The sequence below is a fragment of the Pempheris klunzingeri genome, chromosome 20 (assembly GCF_042242105.1).
Source record: "Pempheris klunzingeri isolate RE-2024b chromosome 20, fPemKlu1.hap1, whole genome shotgun sequence".
NCBI lineage: Eukaryota > Metazoa > Chordata > Actinopteri > Acropomatiformes > Pempheridae > Pempheris > Pempheris klunzingeri.
The window spans coordinates 5005264-5005807 of record NC_092031.1 but is presented as its reverse complement, the minus strand read 5'-3'; the positions used below and the strand labels follow the sequence as shown (position 1 = coordinate 5005807).

The 544-nt window shown below is 44.7% G+C and overlaps 1 non-coding gene across 1 annotated transcript; it reads right to left on the bottom strand.

The window, feature by feature from the left end:
• Positions 1-422: 422 nt before the first annotated feature.
• trnag-ccc (transfer RNA glycine (anticodon CCC)) lies at positions 423-493 on the bottom strand. Its single transcript has one exon. It is a non-coding gene; the product is annotated as a tRNA-Gly (tRNA).
• Positions 494-544: the final 51 nt, after the last annotated feature.

The window sequence follows — 544 nt, the reverse complement described above, 5'->3', positions numbered from 1 at the left end:
CTCGATGCTGCACGTACTTTGTGGCGCTCTCTCTTGCTTACGTCGTTGCCAGGCAACAGTTGTTGACGGGTTTTACTTTTCTTTGAACATCATCCACAGAACGTACAGCGGGTTGCCAGGCAACAGATTCCACGCACCAGCAATTAGCAAACTAGCTAACTGTTAAGTTTAATAGCTTTACGATGAACGTGACAGTAATTTGCTAGAAAATACCACTTTCTGTATATGACTACATGTCATATTATCTCTGGTTCTTACTAAACAACCAAACCATCGCTCCAGCGTTCACAAATGTATTAACATGAAGTAACACTACAATGTAAACTCTGTGAAGTAGCATAGATGCAACGCCGTGTCCAGCTTCAGAGGTTGTACGAGGCTACATCTGCAGGCTATGAATAACATCCATGTGGAAAAATACGTGCGCCGCCCGGGAATCGAACCCGGGTCGCAAGAATGGGAATCTTGCATGATACCACTACACCAGCGGCGCCCTTAAGCATCAGCTGAGTGACAATATCTAGATAGCCACTTGTGTAATTGT